Genomic DNA, 24,305 nt, shown 5'->3' with positions numbered 1-24,305 from the left:
GTACTACACTAGCCTAGAATCCCCTTGAGTACCCACTTCCCTGTAGGTGCCTTCTGACCCAGTTACACAGCAAATGCATTCACGTTCTCCGGCATGTTGAAGGGTCGATTGCTAGTGACCTCTCCTGTTCAGATGGTAAATCTGGGCATCCTGGGCAATGTTGGAGGTGCCTCATGGACACGGACAAGCCGCACCTCCCCCACTAAACATAATATATGTGAGAGATGCAACTATATAGCCAGACAGGGGGCTGAGCTCTCTCAAACCATGACCGGCAAGACAAAACGGGAGGGGAAGGACACCATGCACACCACAAACCCAGTGTCACATGTAACTATCACAAATGCTAAACAAACACATGAACACACTATGACATATGTGGAGGCACTGTTAAAACATGTAACGAACCTAACGAGGCCTCTGAAGCAGACACCCAAGCAACTGCCTCCACAAGACATAGGACATGCAACACATAGTTCTCAACGCCACTGTGCTAAACAGTCACAGCCCCAAAGGCCACACACAATGCCGGACACACTGGTAATGGGTGACGCCACAGTCAGACACACCGACATTCCACCCACCAGACTGAACAAGGGAATGATCACAGTAGGCTGCCTGTCGGGCGCTGGAATCCGCCACATAACACACGCACACAGGTCACTCCGCAGCATGTACAAGTATGACGCGGTCATTGTCCATGCCGGTGTCAACAACCGGAGACATACCACCCTGGGATACATGAAAGGAGACATAGAGGGGCTCTCAGATTGTGTAGCCCAGGCCAGCATGTCCCTGACCCTGGGCAGTATCCCACCCTCATCATGTATGATGCCACTATACTGGCTCCAAATGATCACCCTTGATAATGTGCCTGGTTACCGGTGTCAGTCTGAGGGGATCCAGGTTCCTCTTGCCTGGGATGACATGCTTGGCATGCCACGCCCCTTCGCAAGGGATGGCTCGCACCTGTCGCCCCTGGTCCTCAAGAGTTCGGCTAAGGCTCCTGCCACCCCCACAGTGCCCACTGCAGGCAAGGCTGGAATGATAAACCTACCACCCTAGACTACAAACCTGGAGAGAAGAAAGGGTAATACTGCTCAGTGCCAGTAGTCTACGCCCAAGCTGCACTCCCTCAAATGCCCTCCTCAGTATGGAGGACATCGATGTCAGTGCTGTGACTGAAACATTGTTCAGGGCTCCTGAGAGCACCCCAGCACTATCAGTTCATACCTCATATCACGCGTTCAGGACCATAACCCGGACCGAACACAGAAGGAGGGGGAGTCTCCATTTCCGTGACGGATACTCACACCTCCAGGTTGGCAGAGATGCACGTAGCAGCAGGGACCATCCAGGTGCAATTAACCATGGGTAGGACTGCCCTACAGTTTGTTGCATGCTACAGACCACCCTCCCAAACCCAGGATACCCGCACAGCCTTCCTGAAGACACTGGGGAGTATGAATGCTCTCACAACACCATCATATTGGGTGACATCAACCACCCATACATAGACCGGGAACATTACCCAGGACACAACACCCTACACCAAAGGTTCCAGGTGTTCATACACCCGAATGCTGTGGAACAACCATGCACCATACCCACAAGGGGAGGAACTATACTAGTCCTGATCATCACACATGGGGACGACATGCTCCACACAGGATGTACATCCCTCAACGGTGAGGTCAGACCATATAGTGAACTCACTGGAGATCCGCATCCTGCACCCACCACCAGCAGGGGAGACCACAGTGAAGACCTCTCCACAGCGAACCCCACATGTCATACAACTGGTGTGGTACCCTACAAGGCCTCCATGCCAGTGGTAAACACAGGCCACGCTGCTGAAACCCTTACAAATGCCTTCTATGAGCACCCCCAGGAATGTCTGGATCAAGCGATCCCTGATAACATCAGGACCTTGTCCACCAAAGGCAGGCACATGGTCTGGTGGACCCCAGCCATTAACAAACCATACAACAAGAGGTGAAAGCTACTACATGACAGAGCAATATCACTACCAGGGAAGGCATCACTGATTAATACTGGCGTTAACATACGATCACTCATACAATCATCCAAGGCCGCCTGTGGGACTGGACTTGCAAAGGACACATAAGACAACCATAAGGCCTTCCTTAGCTATGGTAGGAACATGGGTGGAAGCACACAGTTATGCTTGGAATTAGTCCAGAATGGTACAATGATCACTGAACCCACAGACATTGCCAACAAACTGGCAGACAGGTTCTGTGCATACATCTACCCTCCCTCCACCCCCCAAGAGGGGACGTATCTATCCCACCAGAGTCTAGCCTCCCAAACATCTCAAATGCCCAGGTGAGAGCTGATATCTGTAAAGCAGTGAACACAGCATCAATGGGACCAGATGGTGTCCCTGGCTGTGTGCTACACAACCTCAATGAGGGCCTCACCCCGCACATAAGGCTGCTGTTTAATCATAGCCTTACTACAGGCTACGTACCCGATGGATGGCATACGGCAACTGTGGTCCCACTCCACCAAGGTAGTGCTCCTATGGACTCTGTACATCCCTGCCCTATAAGCTTGACAAGCCTTGTCTGCAAAGCTATGGAGGGGTCCATAATGGAGCCCATAAAGAAAGACATTGGGGAACGACAAATACTGGAACATACCCACATCGGCTTAGTCAAGGGCAGATCCTGCCTCCCGAACCTGGTCGACCTGTTTGGAGGAGTCACTAAGGCCATTGATGGGGGTACGTCGGTTTGCACAGACTACCGTGACCTGGCAACAGCGTTTGAACCACACTCCACGTGGGCATCATAGAAAGGCTCACCAGCGTAGATGTAGAGACATATGTCACACGATGGTTTGCCAACCGGATGGGGGTCAAAACCCACAGGGTTAGTGTTCCTGGTGCCATGTCAGACTCCAAGCTGGTCCCAAGTGGTGGCCCACAGGGCTCAGTCCTGGGCCCCCTCCTGTTCGGCATTCAACTTTCCGACGTGCATGCAAACATAGGGGGATTGTGGCAGACAAGGTATGCAGATGACTGCAAACCGGCCACCATACTCAACACCCCATCAGACGCGGACATCCACCTGAGGTCTCATAGAAATGGATACCTGGTGCCAGAGCCATGGCCTGAAGCTACATGCCAGGGAAGGTATAGACCTACCCTTTGGGAAAGACATGTTCACCCCGAATTACCACATAGGTGGTAATCCATTAAACATGGTGGACGTGATCATGGACAAGGGTACCAAACCTGTCGGTAACCTCTCTTGACACTCACATTGCCAATGTGGTTGGGAACAAATTCCACTGTGCCCACCTGGTCATGAAGGGATTCACATCCACATCAGGGGAGGTCATTGTACCCCTGTACTCTTCACGCATCAGACCGATGATTGGGTACAACGCCACATTTGGAATGTACCTAACCTGACACCTGCAGCACTTGGAAGGACCTCAAACATTCCACAACACAGGGATAAAGGTGCTGAGACATATGTCACACGCTGCCCGACTGAGGGGACTCCGGCTGCATACCTTCTCATACCGTCTGCTCCGAGGTGATCTGTGCCTGACATACACGGCCATGTCCGACCTGGGTGTCATGGACATGTTCCACCTCCTAGGATCCAAACAACCACGGGCACGGGAGCAACTGACAGAAACCTCGACACGGACATAAATAGGATGTGCTGGAGGGACAGGTTCATCGCCCAGAGACTCCCTACACCATGGAACAGATTCCCAGCCCTTGTGAAGCAGAGCCCCTCACTGACTCTGTCCAAGAGTAATCCTGACGTGTGGATGGGTGTTCGTAGGTATGCCCCAGGCATCATCTCTGTGTCACTGCTGGACAGAGGGACAGCAGACCAATGGATATAGTATCCTCATCCTAAGGGGTGGTGAAGGCCACACACACTCTGGCTAGGCTTACACATGCCGTAGGGCACATAGCCTGGTATGTACCTATGCACCTATGTACCTATGTAGGTGTCCAGGCAGGTTGCGGGTACCTGTGGTATGCTGATATTGCCAGATGTGCCTGTGGGTAACCCACAGCTACACGTGGGGGACTGATAACAGTGCTCCCAGTAGGCACATGCAAGTACACCATATGAGGCGTACAGGTTAACTGAACCAACATGGTGCTACACATGTAACCGTCACACATACCGTGTACACAGCTCAATGTATGCTGCACCTGCACTACATGGTATGTCTGCTGCATGATGACAGTACACAACCCATGCCACATACACACCTGTCACTTGTCATACACAACCACTGCAACATACACATCACACACTATGCATACACAGGTATCACATACACCTCTCACTAACTTGTCCACCCTGTGCATCAGAATATATTTGCATAACTGTGCACCGATGGTGTGGATGACAGTGATGCGGCAGAGGCTTCATCATATGCACAGGGTGATATGTGTGCCAGGGGCATAGGCTGTACCAATGGATGACATCATGTGTGTGTGTAAGGGCCGGTGCATTTACTGGGCATGACTGTGCAGAATGCATGTGGATGTGGTGGAGCCCTACAGTTGTGTCTGCTGTGTGTGGGTATGTGTGTACACAGTTCAGCCATCTGTGATGCCTACACGGGTATACTTGGCAGCCCCAGACTGTACAGTGCAGGTTGTACAGCTCACTGTGTCCGTCTGCGGCCACGTGACCCGTGCCTGCCTGGGGTCGCACGGGCACTACCGAGTAGAGGTGTGGAGTGGCCACTCTCCGATGACACATGTCCGCTGGAACCGTGTCCACGCTGGGACCGGCCAGGGCCACGTCCACGTGGCCTGCTGTGTCCTGGTGTGGTTGGTGTAGCACCAGCTGCACTGCTGCTGCTACCGGCACTGTGTGAGTGGGCATGAGAGGTGGCACACACGTCGACCTACACTAGGTGGTGTTGCTGGCCTATGGCCACGTGTCCTACGCCTCACCCCTACCAGGTGTTCCAGCACAGACAGCTCACGCTCGCGGATTGACATGCCTCGGTCGAGGATTCCAACCATCTCACCTAATCGCCTATCCAGAACATTAGCAATCTGCTGTTGAGCATTCGCCAATGACTGGATGTTCTCATTTAGGGAATGGATTGCGGCCCTCTGCAGCCTCTGCCCTTCTTGGTTCTGCCATTCAGCACGTGCCTGTGCCGCCATTACAGTCTGGAACATGCGTCTGGTGATACCAGCTGCTGCACCCTGTACAGCAGGTGCATGTCTGCCAGAGGTCCTCCTACGAGCAGCACCAGCCACATGCCTGTGTGGCACATCACCAGACATTACACTGGCAACATGGTGTGTACCCGCACCTTCTGTAGCCACCACACATTCCTGCTCAATGCCAACAGATGCTGACTGTCCTTCCTCTATGGGCAATGGTGATGTGGTATGTGTCGGCATCAGAACCGTGTGCGGAGATGAAGGGGACATAGGTGGGATGGTAACCATTGGCACAGCTTCTGCCCCTGACAACCCTGCCTGTGCCTCATGCATATGGTCATCACCGCTAGTATCTGTGGGGACACTAGCATCAGATGGACCGCAGGAGGGGAACGCACCTACACCACCTGTGAATACAAAGACATACTGTAAGATACATTACACACACGCAGACACACACGCAGACACACACACACACACACACAGACACACACACACACACACACACACACACACACACACACACACACACACACAGACACACACGCAGACACACACACACGCTGACACACACACGCAGACACACACACACAGACACATCATGCATGTGATATTGCAGATGGCATGCAGCATTCCCACACCACAGCTCAGTGAATGCAGGCCAGACATTAATAGTGGTAGTATGCATACTGCCCTGGGGTGCACACTACATCAAGCAGGTGTCATTTCAGTAGGCATGCAGTACACACATTCATGGTAGTTTGCATGCATCACCGTGATACACCGTGTGGCCACAGGCAGGTTAACAGTACACATGGCTGGCGTCACTTTGACATGTACTCCGCCAACATGTGCGATAACATGTGGACATGTGACAATGGTGTCCCACCACATGCACCACATCATACTGGACGTCACAGTGCAGTGTTATGTGTACAGGCTACAGATAGAATGCATGTGTAACAAAGATGTCTGTGCAGGTGTGGTTGGTGTGAGCCATGTACATAGCTATACAGTGGGGAGTACAGGCACTGTGCCACTGCATGGCAGCAGGACACAGGTATGTTTCTGTGCGATGCATACCATGGACGCATTGCATTGCCATGTCTGCAACACAGTCATGCTGTTCCACAGCACGTATATGGTAGACATTGGTGGCACCTCCAGTGGCTGCAGACAGGCATTCCGGTTGTCTGGTGTACCACATCAAATGTACAGGTGGTCCACTACAGCTATGATCGCACTGTGTGTGGACAATGTGCAACGGTGTCTATCCACTCCAGATGTACTGTGTGGCAACATGCCTGTAGGTATCACCCATGGCCATGTTTGACTGGGTCATGGACAATTGTGTGTGATGGGCATCGTGTACCCATCCCTGTGGTGGCCCATGTGACATACACCCATACAAGTCTGAGGTGTCACAATCCAGAGGCCTATGCAGACAGTGTGGATGTCTGCTATGTCGGGCGTAGGTCTTGTCATGGTGTGACAATATTGCAGACAGAACACCACGTGCGTGGGACATGTCATGTGCCATGTCACAACGTGTGCACACAATGCAGGGGCATATGTCACATTGGTAACACCTGTGTGCTGGCCAGATCACAGCTCACTATGTGGTACTGTGTGCATACCACAAATGGCATTCCAATGCATACTACATATGCAGCCATTGTAGAACACCTCCACCATTGTATGCATAGCTGACTGCACATATCACACCGACGGGTTCTGTGGTTTCATGCCGGTGTATACTAACGGTTGTATCTACTGTACATGGGTGGCGTGTGTGTCAGGTGGTGCAACCTGTATACCGTGACTGGAGCGGAACCCAGGTGTGCATGTCATACCTGGCCACATGGCGAATATCTATACACCGTAACATGCCTGTTACTAACAACAGTCTCACCTGCGATGGACCCATGGCTGTGCGACATGCCAGAGGTACCTGTATAGGGGCGACACAACAGTATAAACATTATCCATGACTGTAGCCACAGTAAGCACTGTGCATGTCACATCATGTACCTGTGTGGTAGCATGTGTTATGCACATGTCTGCAAACACAACGTAGCATACTGTAGTATGCGGCTTGTGTGGCCATATACCTGGCATGTGTTGGTACATTATGTGGTGTACTGTGACACCCACACCTACGTCAGTTATCATACACATATGCAAGACTGACTTACCAGGCAGCTCCAGGCTCATTGGTTGGGAGACACCCACCTCCACGATGGCAGCGAGTGTTTCTGCATGATGTTCCCTGGGTGTCCCCAGACTGGCCAGGAGCTCCTCCGTGTGTGTGAGTGGGTGCTGGGTTGGTGGCCCACCACCTGTTCCACCTTGTTCTCTGGCGATTGCGGCGGCACGCTGTTTCGCGTGCCGTATTAGGTCCATGCAGTGTCGGCGTATCTGCTGGTAGGTGCGGTTGTTGCCACCCACGTCGTTCACCCTCCTGCGCATATCCTGCCACACGTCATCCCGCTGCTGTGCTTGCTGTGGAACATGGCTGAATAGCAGGTCATGGTTGTCATGGAGCAACGGTATGATTACGTCATCCTCCTGGCGGCTGAAGGCTGGCAGCCGTGAACGTGGCATTATCTGTAAGACATAATGATGGTGACAGGTCACATTTACACTGATGTACTGGCATACCGCTGGACATACATTGCTATGACATGTACGACATCTGCACAGTAATCTCTGCGATGCATCATGGCACTAACACAGCTGACGTGTTGCTGTCACACCGTTGAGCAGCAGGTATCATATCATATCTGTGTGTCAACTCATCACACTGTACACACACCATGTTGATGGTAACCTGCTGTGGACATGTGTACCTGCCCGCACCTGTGTTCATACCAGTTGGCACGTGTCCCAATGTGCACACAGTTCTACTGTTCACCTGGATGCTGTGTATATGTCACTAGGCATCACGGACGCAGCCGTTATGGATGTCAGCGGTGGCACTGCACACATACACGTGGACACCTATACATGCATGTGTTGTGCCATGTACATCTACACAGCACTGTACAGGTGTTGGACAACCTGCCACGGCTCACCTGTATTGCACATGTGATACACATGGGACATTGTGTAATCATATGACATTAGCAGGGATGGTCATACATAGCATGTGCACGCACACGTTGTACACGCCAACACACAGCACCTGTGACACCACAAGGTGCATCAGTGCCACATTACTGCTCTGGATGGTTGATAGTGCAAGTGCCATTTGGCCATCGCACCATGTATGACTGTGATAGCACGTGCAGCCTTGCTGGACAGGGCTGCATGGTATGACAGGGTATGTCACATACATGGCACAGGGATGTGTCCCACCTGGGGGGTACTGATATTGGGAGGGTGGCTGTCCATTCCATATGTCATTGCTATGTGTATATGGACATTACACATGTCTATCATCATGGTGTGGACAATGGCCTTCTGCAAGGTAGGCAGCATGCTGCTTGGTGGGGTGTGTATGGTGCATGCTGGTATCGCACATCCATGCATACACATTACCCCTGACAGGTGCTATGTGCTGTGATATTGTTCAACACAGTGCTGTATGTGCCCACACACTGATATCCTGTGCACATGGATGGTAGCCTGGCCTGACATGGGTACCACATATGTCTACATCCAGTGCCTGCTGCCACCGCCATGTCAGCAGGTGCACCACACAGCACCATCCCTCCCACAGGGACCGTGGTGTTGGGCACAGCATAGGTATCCATGTATGGGGACAGGGATGTTCACATAGCAGGGGCACTGATGGTATCATCCATCGGACCATACACGTATGACGCACACCTCACACACCCAGCCCATTCAGTATGTTGTTCGCAACACTGACACAGCTATACTGCTAGGCCAGGGACATTCCCAGCCGTACATACACAGATGCATGAACATCTGTCTGTGGCATAGGCTACAATGATGGTGGGGTTCAACACATAACGTGTTTGAGTGTGGCTGGCGCAGATGTTCTGTGCACGTGTCTACATGGTAAACCTGTTCTACAGTAGCCAGCGGTGATGTGCTGTGCACATGTCAATGCTGCACATTGTGTTGGTGTCTGTCTGTCAACAGGCCAGTGGTGGAACACACAGGGGTATTACTGATCAAATATGCAAGCCACCCTGTACAGCTGTACTGCTAACATCTCAGGTGCTAATGTGTCATGGACATGCACACCTTACCCGGACAGGTGGTAGTGGGTTGCCACCCATACCCATCTCCTCTTGTGGGTTACTATGATCCAACACACTGTTTGTATTGTATGTTCAGGCTATGCACCTGTGTGGGACATGTGGGCATGCAATGCACTACTGCGTACCTTTGCACCCATTGCACAACATGTCACACAGGTACACTGGCAGCCATACACTTCACAGCTTGATGACGGTACAACAGGTGTTGTACACACATAACACATATCCTGTGGGACATGGTCATATGTACAGGCATGTCCAACAGTCACGTACCACTGCTACCCCTATATGACGGATATGCAGTACATGTGGCGGTACAGCAACTGTCACATGTAGTCGTGCAATGCCCCCCTACCTGCATGGCGTGGTACTGCCTGTGGGGATATGCATCTGCATCCATGCTGTGCCCATAGCTGACAGTTGTACATCGATATGTGCAACATACCTCATTTGGTATTCTCATGGGTGCATGTTCAACATGGCTCCGCATTGTTTGTGTCTGTCACACAGTCATTGTTGTACATGGTTTACATGCCAGCCATGGCTTACTGTATGTGATTCCATGTACTTCATTGGGATACCATCATTATACATTATAACAGCGTATTCCAGCCATCACATAGCCTTCCTAGATGACACTGTTAGCCAGCCAGTAGTAGGTGTTCTGCCATCTGCACATAGGTCACACAGTACCAGGGCGGCTGACACCCATTCTGGGGACAGGGTGCTGACAGCTGTGGATGGGTGTGATGCTGTCAACAACCGTGACTGCACCTGATGGTCACATCTGGATGGGTAACATTCACAACACACACCTACCTTCACGTAGTAACACATCATCTACAACAATGGACATTCCTGCCAGAACAATGTGTGCAGTATGTCTGTATGACCACCGTAGGCACCACTGGTGGCCCCCAGCATGGCAGCCAACAGCACCGGTGTATATCCCGTGGAACCATGGGTTACACCATTCACAACACACCTGTCTCAGATGACCCTGTTGTGGATCACAGTGCAGTTCCACACATCATGTTACAGTATGCATCATGCACTGATATGTTGCGGACGTGTGAACAGCTGTGCAACTCAACATATGCACACATGACACATCACCTGGTACAACATATCCCTCATACAACGTGTTATTGTGACCGCCCTGTGATGGCATTACACAGGCTACGTGTACTGGGACATGTGATGGCTCACCAGTATATTCACCCTCTGGGTGTGTGTCTAGCCAAGTGTACAGTAGGCAGTGGTCTGAACACAGGGACACTGTACATTGACCTACTGTGTCACTGCAACTGTTGCCTATGCTCATACTGTACTTATACAGGCATGTGGTATCTGACCACTATGACAGTCCTGGTCGACCACACTGCTGTGGCACACATGACCTGCGGCCATCTGCCTGGGGTGTGGAGCACACATGTACATCTTCACATGCTATACTGCCTCTGTGGCGGTGTCACATGACTGTCTCCAGCAGGGCTGTAACAGGCAGGCACGGCATGGGGTCATGTGGGACAATGCTTGCACCTTCCACTGTGCTGCACACAAGCAAGGCACACACAGTAGTGCACCACTCACATTTATCTGCAGTGACTGGGACCTGCCTCCATGCTCTGCACAGCATGCCTGCAAGTACAGATTGTACACGGATCGTACCTCCCAGGCACATACCTGGACTGCAACACACACAGGTGAGGGGATCACACATCACACAGTGTTCTGCACACATCCTGGATATTTGCCAAACACAATGCATCATAGGTGCTCAATGTGCAGATACCCATGTTTGTGACTGCTAGACACATTGTAACACGCAACAGAGTTTACATTGTACACCACAGGTTACATGCTGTCTGTGTTGTTATACTGTACATTGGGCCTCGGACAGCTGCCACTGCCATGTGCTGACAGCAACCCACACTTCCCTAGAATGGACACCCATGTACCTACACATGCTTGAGGCATGCACTCCACCCAGCTGGATGACACATTACACAACACATACCATACCTACACTACCCTCAGCATGCACAATACCTCCATGTGTCTGGTGTGTTAAACCTGGGGTTATCCCCCCTTTGGTGGATGAACACATATGCTTCACGGCCCTGCTAGCCACACCCTGGACACACACCCATCGCAGCATACACGGAACATGTGTACTACAGCCAGTACTACTGACGTCTGCTGACAGCAGTTGTTGATGGCATGACACCCCGGCAGATGGACAGTGTACATACATATGCTGACACATACCACAGTGCACTTCCGTAGCATGTACACAATGGTGGGGATCATGCTATTCCACACAGAGACATGGCGGTACTGACCTTTTCACAGACGCCATGGTGGTGGTCATGTTCCATGCACATCTGATGTATGGGCACATGTGCAGGCTGTTGCACGGTGGTGTATATTCACATGTGTGGGGTGCATCACTTGTCAGCCATGGTGGGTCCTCGTGGTCCGTCACATGCTCCAAGGCTAGCTACCTACACATGACTGCCGCACATTGCAGTGTGGGGCCTCAGGCAGTGTGGTGGTATGTCTGTGTTGTTTGGCTACATCCACATTCAATGTCACATACAATTGTCACCCAGGCATTGCAGACCGTGATAATGTTGGCAACGTTCCAGGCGATGGTGTACTTACCAACAATACACACTCTCACTCACTACAGGGTTGCAATCCATACATGGACATCGTAGTGTCCCTGTGGACACATACATGGTACTGACATGCACACGTTATGTCCTGGGACACTGGCCCGATGTCACCTTCCGATGTCCCTAGCTGTTATGTCCCGCCAACCTGTTTGGTATGTGTCTCCACACCAGCCCACTATATTCACTGCTAGCCTGTTGTCAGACATTGTGTACCTTGACCACCGCACAGCCGCATCTATCGCACTACCCATGGGTGTCACTGCATTGCACGTGTGGCACTGCATTCGTACACCCATGACTGGACTGTTCTGTATGGCACTGGGGCACATCCTCACAAACGTGCTTCACGCACACATTAATGGCCTACATGCCTTTCCTGGCACCCTTGTTGGGCTTCTGTGTGCCACAGCACGCCACGTACACATGCTGGCCACCTGTCGTACCATTGCATGGGTGGTTGGGGTGGTACAGAGGGCAACAAATCAGACGTTGTCCTCACATTGCCCTTCAGCACCATTCCACGTTCTGGTATTGGCAACGTACACATCCACCTGCACATCATACCCTGTGTCTCAGGATGTTAGGCTATATGACTCCTGGACAGGACACACAGTGGTGCAAGCATATCATACTACCTACTACATGTCAGGTACATATGGCATTACACAGTCCTCACTCATGGGGCCCCTCATGTTCACTATTGGCTTACATACACAACATGCTGTCACAGAGTACTGTCCATGCCTAGATATCCCACATCTACATACCTGGCGCCATTATAGCTCCACCAGCTCATACCGATAATGACCATATGGGTGTCAGTGTGGCACATACATCATGTGGGTGTCATGGCATCAGGATGCATGACACATGGTGCATGCACATCAGCTTTGCATAGCAACATTCACCCAGTGACTATCACATGGATACTGGCCCCGTACATGCATATCACATTGTACATGGTTGCTGTACACACAAATGCCCCACACGGTCCTGTGGTTACCGTATTCCACTGTGGCATGGATACACTTCTGCAGGGCCACACCTATCTGTTCTGTGTGTGATGCTGGTACATAGGTAGCCATTGTACCTGTGGCATACACACATCTACACACGGTCAAGGGTACAATACCACATTCATGGTGTACCTTCCACAATGGCTACGACTTTACATGGCACAGCATTGTCATGCCACGATGTGTACCAGGCTCGGACAGTTTACATATGCGGCTGACAGATGGAAAACACATCTGTACACATCTGCATACCACATACACAGGGGTGTCTTCTGCTCTGACACGGACCATGTCCTCCGCATTACTGATGCATATACTCCTCATACATGACAATTGCAGTGGGCAGTGTGAACGGACTGCTCATGGATATGTGCACACATGCCACACTGCATGGGCTGTGCTTCTGTGTTACTTCCGCAGACACAACACACACCATGCTGTGGAACATAGGTCCTGTGCACATCCCACAGGGACACACAGTGGCACTGTTCATGTGATAGCTCCCTTGCTGTTTGAGTGACACGTAGTCATGGTACCACCACAGCAGCAGTACTGTGTAAACATGCAGTTGACAGCCGCCTCTGCTGTTCACTGGACACTACCATGGGGAGGTGACACTACTGTGTACACTGCACATGTGTTTACACATGGACCTGCCAGACCTCATTGTTGCCCACAATGCACCTGCTACAGATCGTTTGGGCATGGTTACCTGGTGTTCCTTCCATTTCGGATGGCTATGATGCTACTACTCTGTCCCATACCTACAGGACATATGTATCCTGTTATTGTACATACCAATAGGCAATACCTCCATTATGCATGATATGCCTGTGATACTGTGTATAATGTCTGTCATATCCACCATGACAGCTTTACATTACACATAGTTGACATAGTATCCCCTACTGCAAGGCATACGTGCACGTCGGGCGCACATTACGTATGACATCGACGGTATATGCCCATACACATGTGTGCTGTGACAGTATACATACATGTCCTATCCCCTGCTATGGCACTTCCTTGTTGGACATCCACTGCCAGCATCGGCGTGTGGTCTGGCATTGTTCTCTCTTATGCCCCCCTGTGGCAGCCCTTGTGGTGTCTCGGCTGTGTACATGATATCCCACTGCTGTGCACACGGTGTCCACAGTCGTTGGTATGCTCAGCAGGATAGCACTACATAACCACCTTTCAACACTCTCTGCATTATGGACAAGTATCATTACTTACAAACACCATTCCCATACAGTACTGCTTCGTCGTACACATCATGCATTACACACCCATACATATCGTGTGTTCTACATACCTTGTCGGTGTTTCGTTCCGTTTTTCGTTCCGTGTATCGTTATTCCTATTTCTTACTCTTTCCGTTGTACACTGCTGGTTCGGTATGAGCATACGGTTTGAATATCCTGGGAGTCATCCTTATATCCGTCGATACCTGCAACATGTGGGTTCATCCCACCAATTGCTGTTCCTCAGTGTGTAATTGTGCGCATATCACCTGTGCATCTACTCCATTTGGACATTATGTGTCGTAACTGGGGTATGGTTGGATTCCTCACCTGGGCGTTGCCTATTTGCCCTACCATCGTGGAGATGGTCTGTATTGTGTTATGTTATGTGTAACTGCGGCCGCTATGTGTGGCGACAGGTACATTTCGCAGTGGTGTTGGCCGTGGATTGTGTGTGTTGGGTATGGTATTAGGTTCGACATGTGGGTGTCCCTGTCCTGACGGCGTCTGTTGATGGCGTTTTGCATTCGGATGTGTAACATAGCTGTTGTATTCCTTTGAACAACGCATGCAAGTATGCATCCGCTGTTGATTGTGTTTCCCACGCGAGATGTATCGGTTATGCAGATGTCATTGACTGCCTGTATGTTTGTGCTGCTATTACGGCTTGTATCCCTTTAATATGTACGATGGGGAATATCGGAGGTTGTAGGTGACGGTTACGGGTTGTGGGCCTTGCATCTCTACATACACGGTATGGTTGTCTGTGTGCTCCATCCCTGCCTGGGGAGTTGACAGTTAATTGTCTGTTGGTCTGGGAGTGTAGGTTATGTTGTTGTCATGTGGTGTTGGTATCGCCTGCGTATGTGCTTCATGCATGTATTCCTCCGTCACATCTGTGGTATATCAGCGGTTGTTTGTACGTGACGACTATCCCTTGTCATTCTGTCCCAGATATTTACAGTGATTGTGGTCCTGTACTTGGGATGGCCTGTTTGCCAGTGGTTGCCACCTATTCAGGTGGGGATTGCTTGTTTGACACTTGTAGAACACACAGCGGTGTTTACGGGCCGATACGTGGCCACGGTCAGTAGCGAGGTAGCACATACGTATTTCCGCGGTACATACCTATTGCTGTGTGACTTTGCCGACGTATCATTTTGCAATTAGCATATCGGTGTCATACATACGGTCATGATTAGTACATACGTCCTTTCCATTTCCTGTGGGGTATATTCCTGTGCTACATTCTGGGACATTGTCACTTTGCATCATTATACGTCGCCACACGCCTAGCCAGGGTGGGGCTCTCACTACTACTTTGGGACTACTGGTGTACATATGCCTGTGGCTAGTGTACTGTATGCCTACACATATTATTCCACTCTGCCTCTAACATGGCACCAACATACACATATTACAGAGACACACACATTACACTCGCACAGCGACACACACGGCACCCTCTCCGCACACATACACATACTACGGCAGTCACGGGGACGTTTGCACACAGTACCTGCGTGGGCCGCATCACCGGCGGCGGTGTCTACCTCCCCCCTCATATCATCATAGTATTACCCGCGCATGTACTGTTACTGTACTGTGGCCTGGCGATCATTCCGACTCGTGGTTATGCATTTTGGTATGTTGACCTTTCCATGGTTGGCGGTATCCTCTTCTGTTAAACCTCCCGGATGCTCAGGTTGTCGTTTCACTATGTATACTATGTACAGATATCGCGTGTTACATCTCTGTCACCTTACATCCCTCTGATTCCCTGTCTTACCTGTAGTACTTCTATGTATATGTGTACATATATTTCTATATATGTAATGATATCTATCTACATATATGTATATGCACATATATACATGTTTATATGTATACACCTTGCAGCGAACGTGGCAGCATACAGCAACGCCGTCTGCTGTAGGACCCGCATACGGTTCAGGTGTTGCCGTTCCATGCTCCGCTGGCTGTTGGGTGTACAGTGTTTGGGTGCTGCCTATGTTGGAGTCACACATGGGGCCACCCATACGGTACACTTTATGGGTGGTCATGTTTGTGTGCCGTCCATTTCACTGTGTGTGCAGGTAGGGAGGTGTCAGTCCATGGGGCCTACGCTGTCAGAGTATGTGCTATATGTTCCCTCTTTGCCAGGGCATAGGCATATTGGGTACGCCTCCGTCTGCCTACTGGGGCTGGCACAGTGTGTTCATGGTCCTGAACCCTCTGTGCCTGGACTGGCCTTGGCAGTTGTGGTGGGCTTTGTGGCCCTTCGCCATTATGTCCCTGCAGCAGCTGCTTCCGCAGGATCATATTATGTAGCATGGCACATACTATGAATATGTGGGCACATGTGCCTGGAGAGTACTGCAGGGCTCCACCAGATGTATCCAAGCACCGGAACTGTGATTTCAGCATCCCAAACACACGCTCTATGATTATTCTGGTTTGTGCGTGTGCCTCATTATGGCGTTCTTGCATGTGTGTGTGTGCATTTCTGATGGGAGTCATCATCCACGGCTCCAGTGCATAGCCAGCATCTCCCACAAGATGGCCTTGTGGGATGTCCCCCCCTGGCAAATACCTGGTACAGCTGTGAGGCATGCCAGATATGGGAGTCGTGGTAGCTTCCAGGGCTGCCAGCACACACATCCATGATAATGCCCTGCGCATTGCACATGACCTGGCAATTGATGGAGGGGAATCCCTTGCGGTTTATGTAGCGTCTACCCTGCTCCCCAGGTGGTGACTTGATTTGTATGTGCGTACAGTCTATCGCACCTAGTACCTCCGGGTATTGTGCCACATGGTGGAAGTGGCACATATTGCTAGCCAACTCCTCCTGAGATCTGGGGAAGTATATATGCTCATTGGCATGTGGTAACATGGCATCCAGAAACTGGTGTAGTACCCTGGATGCTGATGCCTGTGAGATGCCCATTATATCCCCAGTTGGCCTTTGAAAGGTACCTGTGGCCAGTATTCGCAAGCTTACACATACCTTTGTGTCCACTGGGATGGGCTCCCCTCTGTTGTTTCTTGTTCTCAGGCGTGGCCGGCACAGCTCCACTATTTGCTGTAACGTGTCCCTATCCACCCTGTAACGCTCTACTATCTCCAGGTCTTGTAGCCCCTGGTAGGTTACCCTTGGTCTGAACACTCTCCTTCTCCTCTGAGGCCTACGGTAGTTGTCGGCATCCTCCTCCACAACTCCGTCTGTCTCTAACACATGCTGATGGATCACGGCCACGGCAGCACCCAACATGTACATTTTAAAAGTTCCCTGCGTGTTTACACCTATGGTGCGGCATTTGGGAATACACGGCTGTGTGTTGTGTGCATTCACACTTTATACTGTTGTGCTGTACACCCGGTGATGTCATAGGGTGTGTCTGTGCGGCCGTATCTGGGGATTATCTTCCGTGTTTTACCGTTGGCACTGCAACGCTGTTGCCTTTGGTGTTGCATTACTCTTGCCTGCAATGGATTACCTTTCGACCTTCCCTTACTGTTTCTGCACGTTGCACCTACTATTTCCTGGCATGCATCCTGCAGAGCCCTGTCATGTGTAGTTTCTGGGACATGGCATATCGTGCGTTTTGTGTGCCACTGCCGTTATGCTGGCTGTCTGCTTGGCTCTGCTGTGTAAGGTCTTCACTCTTTGCACTCTGCTACCTCCCCTACTTTCTTTGCATTCATATGCCTCCCCTATCCCGTTTTGCAGGTTTCTGCATGCAGAGTTGTCAGCTGCCGCCGATTGGCCTTCGTGGGTTGATTAGTGTTGATTGCTCATTACTACTCCAATTACACTGCTTCCACCTTTCCTCATATTCTCAACATCACCGTCCTGTTTCCGATGTTATTTGCGGGGCGAGCGTCACATGACTGGGTTAAGGGAACGTAGTCATCCTCGTGCACATGCACCTCTGCGCGCATTGTGTGCTCTCAGCTCAACTATTTCCCCACACGCCGGTCCTGCAGCTGTGATGTGCAATGTACAGCCCAGGTTTGCTGAGCTCCAATGTGCTTCCTCCTACAGTGGCACACCCCTCTGCAGGTGACATGTATTCCCTCTGAGCCACTCCTCGGTGTATTACCGCTGCGCCATTTGGTACAGCCTTACGCCGGTGGGGGGTTTGCGATTCAGTATTATCTGCCTCATTTGCATGGCATTGACTACTAATTCATAGTTACCACGCCGAACACTGCCGCAAGTCCTTGGCAACCCTTGCACCGTGGTTGTGGCTTTCCATGCATACCATAGTGTATTGTGGCTGTGAAGCTGATGTGTATTACGCTGCTGTTTTATAACATTGTCATATTATTTCATTGTTTTGCACCTTCCGCAGACATGTCCTGGGGTTCTGCTGTGAGTTTCTGTGGACATACCATTTATGTTATTATTTACATGTTGTGCATGTTTTCTTTTGACATTCTCTGTGTCTTTCGCCATTGGCATATGGCAACAGTGTGATACCTGACGCTGACAGCCTTCCGTTACTCCTATGTTATGTTTGGGAAAATGTAAACCGTTTTTTTTTGGTTTACATTGCCGTGGCCTTATGCTACGCCTGTGCCACTTCGTGGATCGCTATATGCCTTCATTTGCATGGTGCAACACCGCACATGGGGTGTTTAGCATACCTACGCCGGTGGCGGCGCTGATCCGGCGCACGCCGGTAGTGCACGTGGGATTGGATCGTACCTGAATCGCTCGGTGGCCATATTTGGCGTTGTAACGCCTACGCTGTGCGTGCGCCTGGCGCAAGGTTCATGAATCCCGGGGACTGTTTTTTTTTTCTTTTGATGTTTTGAAGTTCAATCTAAAAAAAAATCTCTCTTTTTGTTTGCTTTTTTGAGTGTTCAATATTTGACAAAACCATTGCAGGTCTATACATTTGGTCTGAGGTGTTTGAGATTGCTTTAGTATGCTGTTATGTAGTGTCAATAATCTGCTTGTGATTCGTGAGTGCTTTGTCTCCAATAACATTATGCAACTCCATGTCTCACACACTATGGCAGATTGTTTTAGTAGTAGGTGGTTGTCACTTAACAAGAAACAGTTTCTTCATTGTCTCAAGATGTCCATTTTAAGCAAGCTTGCTACAAAGATAGTTGGAATGTGCAGATCCATGGTCACAGTTGCTTACTACTGTAGGTTGGAGGGTGAGTAGTGCCAAACAGATTAAGACCTGATTAACTGCATAGCTGTCTGTCTAAACTGAAAAATACAGGTTTAGACATGAACAGGAATGAACCACTTTATACAAACCAGGTGCTCTTTGTGCAACAACTGACTATTATTGACAGTACTAGTAAGTTACATAGAGAAGGCTATTGTCCTAAATGCTTGCATCTGTACAGTGACAGGCTAAATGTGGCTGAATGATGAGCAGTGCCATGCAAATGTAGGCAACCTGTAATACCACAGAAATTCAAACAAATTCAAAGATGCTCACTGGCCAATAACAAAACAGCATAACTCAATTTTGCTTCATGGATGTGACTATCCAGTTTTTATACATGCTATTCTGGTTAGCTTTGTCATATTGGTTCCTTGTGTTATCTGTATGAGCAATAGGCATTATAAATTAAAAACAATATATATATATATATATATATATATATATATATATATATATATATATATATATATATGTGTGTGTGTGTGTGTGTGTGTTTAAAAATGAATCTAGGACATTAGAACCACAGATAACACTGAAGTATTATTATTCATTTTTTTCACTCTTTGGATGTGGCTGTCTTCAAGAATCATAGAGCAGCATTTTACTATAGCACTCAATAGGTGGGATTCCAAAACATTTGTGCTTGAGTAGTAGCGATGCTCCTTCATCCTGCATCATAGCCTTTTACAGCTTCCACTAATGTACAACCCCAAATTGTTTCAGTCTAGCAAACCTACTTCCCTTTTGAAAAAGATGAAGGGCTCCAGTATTTTCCTTATACTGAATGTGGACTAGCAGAACAGTAGGCTCTGAAATGTGGCATAAGGTAAGCACTCAGCATAGCATATTACTCCCATGACCAAGTCATTTTGGAATCTGGGACATTGCCATGGTTGGTATTATAGTGTTTAAACAATGCATTTCAATTTATATTATGTAAATTACATTTTTTCTGAGTGTAGTCCAAAAAGGAGGACTATGCTGTTAGCATGCATAACTTTCAGAGCCAATTCAATTTAATAGCATCCTCCTCAAGTCAAAATGAAATAAGTAAATTAATAAATGAAATAATTAACATTCTATAGTGAAAGAACAAAAATAAGAACAGCATATGCTGTGTAAAATTACTCATCACTTTGTATGTTGGACAACAAGACCTCCTGTTTGTTAACATATTCATATCTGAGGAAGAAGCAACCTGTTTTGATTTAAATGGTATATCTTATAAATTGAAACATAAATTCACTTGTAATTCCACACTTGTTATCTATTTAGCTAGATGCACATCCTGTCCGGTCTTCTGCATAGGTAAGACCGAAAGGAGACTGAGAGACAGAATATATGAGCACTTATATGCTATCAAAAAGTGCAAACTTGGGAATGCTCTAGCAAAACACACTTCAGTTTTTAATGATCACACATTTATGTTTTTAGTTATTGACCAAGTAAGTTGTGATAGTAGAGGGGGACCGAGACCTTTCAAGTTGGAAGAATCTGAGTTGATTTGGCAAGTTAGATTAAATGCACATAGTTACACAGGCCTTAATGACACTTGCTCAATTCTGAGCTTACTTAAATTGAACAGTCTTAAGAGATGACTTAATTGTGTTAGTTTTAGCCTGGGTAACATGTTTTTCTGTTGATTATAACCGATGTTTACTGCAGGCTTGCTGTCAATTTCTTTGTTACTACAATAATTTACAAAATCTCGTAAATAACATTATAATGATTTAATTTATTTACGAATGTTTGATCAATCGACTTATAGTGTTAATGCCATTATCATTATTCTTCTTTTTAATTTACTTTTTATTTTTGTGTACCCATGCTATTTATTATATGTCTTTTCCATAATGTTGACACGAACTGTGAATGTTTCTTTAAACTGACTGAATGGGATGTTCAGCCAATTATGTTTTAATTGGGTTTCTAATTCAACATGGTTTTATATACAGACTAATTTTTCACTGTCTCTTATTTCTGAAGAAGTCAGCTATTAACCGCTGACGAAAAGCACTTAAAGACCTTGTTAAATAAACGTTTTTCGACTGCTATTGCACCCATTTTTTTTTTTTATTAGTCTGTTGCCTTGGTTTTATTCACTGTTTTGTTATGGCAATGGGTGCAAGCAGCGACATTGATACGTTTAAACCACAAGAAACACCTGCGGTTTTTAAACCGAGTCTTACTGCCGAGGACTTATTGGATGACACAGATAATCATGTCATGGGCAGTCATTTGGATTTGATTAACCACAAGTTAGAAAGTTTACTTTTGAGACTAGATAAACTGGATGCTGAACATCGGGACTTTCGTGAAACAGTCATACTTGCTACAAGTCAACCGCAGTCGCAGGATTACAATGTCAAGTGTTTTGGGCAGAATGAAATACCTGACCATGCGGCGCACAGTGTTGGTAACACTCTAACAGGTGGTCCACAGTCTTCTAGTTCTCATACCTCTGGGGCGAATTCAACTGGTCTGGAGCAATTTGTTAAACGCATTGGTCAAATTAACTTACCAATGCGAGGTCTAGGTAACCAAATTAACCCTAACATCGAACCTAATGATGGAACTATCCGGGTACAACAAGCTTCCACCAAACTTGTTGGTGGAGGTAATCCTCTATCTGTCAATATGGATAATTTTAATTCTGGAAATGCGTTTTGTTCCTCACTTGGTGGTGCAAACTTGGACTAGTCTTTGCGGCATACACCACCACGCCATCACACACCACTGGGAAATGAAGGTAACAATTTTAATGCAGCTTTGCCTGTTTGGCTTAAAAATTGTTTTAACTTCTCTAATGAACCTGGTACTGGCGTTAATAAGACTAGTACTGTTCTTAGTGACAACAACACTAAAAACAGTGAGTCAAGCAGTATAAGCACAAAATTAAAAACTTTTGATGCATGCCTACTTAAATTAAAAAAAGCTGCAATTAGAAGTCTCTTATTTTAATGAATGCATAAACCAGAAAATAGTACCAAAGGGTTTAAGGCGAGCACCATATTCAACTGGCTTAGAAGCTGGCTCAGTGTTCCACACTGACTTAGTCAACCTGTTTGACCGCCAGGGACTGGAACTAATTGACTTGATAGTAAAACATTATACTTTGTGGATAGAAGAACTTTCCCTTAATACAATTGATTTGGACAAAACGATTACAATGGATTTGGAGTTTAATAGATACAAATTTGAATATGAGCATACATTTGCTAGTATTGATGAACATATGTTGAAATTACAATCTCATAAAATCAAGAAACTTTCTAGAGACTGTAATGCTTACAAGCAAGGTGTGACTTATCCTAATCCCCCACCAGGTCAAACATGGAAAAATGGTATTTTTTCATTTAACCAAAGCACTTCAGCTAGTTGTGGACAGTACTGCCCTTCAACCCACTCATGTGCATCTATTGGTTCGGGACTGTCACCTGACAGTCCAGACAACAATGACACTAATAATCCTTCTGACAAGAACCCAAATGTGGGTGAACCAAGTGGGACTCCATGGAGTGAAAGGTTAAGGAGTGGTCAATGTAATCACAATTCCACTAATCAACATTCAAATTTTCAGCAGCGCCCCTATATGGGGGCAAGACCGAAAATAAGGAACTTCCAACAACAACAAACAAATGTGAAGTGGAAAAACAACAAACAAAAGGACAAGAATCATTATTAAATTATTCTTTGGTTGTTTCTTTCTTTAATAATAATATTGACAATAATTTTGTCTTGGGTGATGTTGATCTGTCAAATTCACTTTCTATTGAAAGTCAGAAGACATTTAATACTGATTATACTTTAACATCACAACAAGTGGAAATTGTTGTAAACAAATCTGGTGATTTTAAATTGTACAACTATAGTACTACTAAATTTGATAACGATATGGTAGAATTGTTATCTAAAGGTTTAACATTTGTCCCTTCTAAACCTTTAAACATTGTTGATACTATTTTAGATATCAAACTTTTCACCAGGAAATTAAATTTTACCTTAATTATGGGTAATAATTCAACTGTTATGGAACAGGAATAACTACATACATCTAGTACCTATAACCCCCCCACTTCACCCAGCTTTGGAGTTATTCAAAAAATGTTGTGAGTTGGACATTAGACATGCTAATACAATGGGAGCACTACGTAACACAGTGTCCAATATAAACAAGATAGAACATGAGAATTTACAGTTTTTCAAATCCCAAAGCCTTAGGTTTTGTAAACCAGACAAGGGAGGGGGGGTAGTTGTATTCAGTACAGTCGACTATCAGACTCGTATGGAAAAAGTACTTCATTCTGACACATAAGAACCTAGTTCAAGATCAGAAGTCAATAGGGCATATAAAGTTATTAAGGACTGTATTGAGGAGTTATACATTGAAAGTAGAATTGATCAAAAGACATATAGTTATTTAACTACGTCATTTCCAAGATATCCATGTATTTTTGGTATTCCGAAAATTCATAAATGTATAGAGGACCCCCCCTTTGAGACCATTGGTTGACAGCAGAGGGTCACCTACTTTTTCTTGTGCTAAGGCAGTGGACAGTATCCTACGGAAATATGCAGTCAAGGAAGTCCAAATATGTAAAGATTCATGGACATTCCTTGAGAATGTAAGATCTGCTAACTATAATACTTATTTCAACTTCTTAACAATGGATGTGAGGGATTTGTACACTAGTATACCACACAATATTGCACTAGAATGGGTGACTCTCATTTTAAAGAAACATAATG

Source organism: Protopterus annectens, chromosome 5.part0 (assembly GCF_019279795.1).
Source record: "Protopterus annectens isolate FY-2018-M chromosome 5.part0, PAN1.0, whole genome shotgun sequence".
Classification (NCBI taxonomy): domain Eukaryota; kingdom Metazoa; phylum Chordata; order Ceratodontiformes; family Protopteridae; genus Protopterus; species Protopterus annectens.
The sequence above is the reverse complement of the archived record's forward strand: the minus strand, read 5'-3'. Positions refer to the sequence as shown.